This window comes from Seriola lalandi, unplaced genomic scaffold, assembly GCF_002814215.2.
Source record: "Seriola lalandi dorsalis isolate HSWRI2012SDOR001 ecotype SW California unplaced genomic scaffold, Sedor1 jcf7180002054939, whole genome shotgun sequence".
Taxonomy (NCBI): Eukaryota; Metazoa; Chordata; class Actinopteri; order Carangiformes; family Carangidae; genus Seriola; species Seriola lalandi.
In genome coordinates, this window is record NW_019525659.1 from 1071865 (window position 1) to 1073067 (window position 1203).

Below are 1203 nucleotides of genomic sequence, written 5' to 3' on the forward strand. Positions count from 1 at the left end.
GACTGACTCACTGTTGGAGCCAGACTCTAGTGGTCATTAGAGGAACTGCAGCTTTTGCAACCACAGCGTTGGTTTCATTTTCAGCCTCGGAGGTTGTTGCTTGACCAGGAATCATCCGGTGACTTCCGATTAGCCACTCTTAGACTAAGGGTCATTGGAATCATTTTAAAATGGGGATCAGGAAATTGAAAGGGATCTCTCCCTCTGTCTCTCACTGATGTGGCATCTAGTTAATAAAAATAAACACACATTTATGTAAATGGCTTAATAACTCTTTACATACTTCAGTTAATGTTTTCAGTTGACCCACCAACTTGATGTCCAGTAGAATCTTGGCTTATTACATCATTCCCTCCACATGTTTCTCCATTGGCTGCCAGCTGCCCCTGCCAACACCATGACTGTACACTTCAGAGCCGCTCTCTGCTGCAGCATCACGTCTCATCCTCTGCCCGTGGATGACGACTGCTGAGGTGAAGTGAGTGACATTTTCATTCCATCTGCTGTGAGTATTTGGCTGCTTTGGTGAAGTGTGTTTTTCACTTACAGCACTTATTTATTTGGCTGAGTAATTTAGATAACTTTACAGGTAACTTTACCATGGAAAATTCAAACTGTGGTATCTGCGTGTCTAAGGCAGTTAACCTAAGTCAGAAGGAAGGCTGACAGATGTATGTGGGAGGACAGTTATCATATTCTTCAGTTTATGAAATAGTATTTTTTCGGGAGATTATGTCTGAGAAAGCGGGGGTCTAGACATCTCCTGTTCGAGGGCTAGACAATAATTTGTTGACAATATTTTTGGCTGGACCGCTGCAGCGCAGCCAGCCCTATAATGGCCGCTGTGGTTTCCCAGTTGCTTGAGAACTGCAGGGAAGAGGAGGAGTGCTTCCGACACACTGAGCCTCGCCTCCATTACAGCAAATAAACTACTTTCATTACATGTATCATTATTACAGAGAGAGTTAGACATAAAGACCTGCCTCTGTTACATTCTGCTTCTACTCTCTCTCTCTCTCTCTCTCTCTCATACGCACACACACTATGACTGTAGTAAAGCCTAAAAATAACTTTTAAAAAAAGAAAGATAGTCTGTCTCTTTTAACTTTCTCTGTGAGCTGAACAGCTGAAGTCACAGCTCAGTCTTTGTCTTTCATTTATGTGTTTGGTGATTTTGTCAGACGAAGTTGCAGTTATAAAAAC

The 1203-nt window shown here is 42.5% G+C and overlaps 1 protein-coding gene across 1 annotated transcript in view; it reads left to right on the top strand.

Annotated features, from left to right (window-relative positions):
* Positions 1-386: 386 nt before the first annotated feature.
* The window catches only part of syk (spleen tyrosine kinase), a 37272-nt gene continuing 36455 nt past the window's right edge, over positions 387-1203 (top strand). Inside the window, exon 1 of the mRNA XM_023397843.2 lies at positions 387-478. The gene's annotated coding sequence lies outside the window, so the exon portion shown is untranslated. The remainder of the gene's footprint in view (positions 479-1203) is intronic.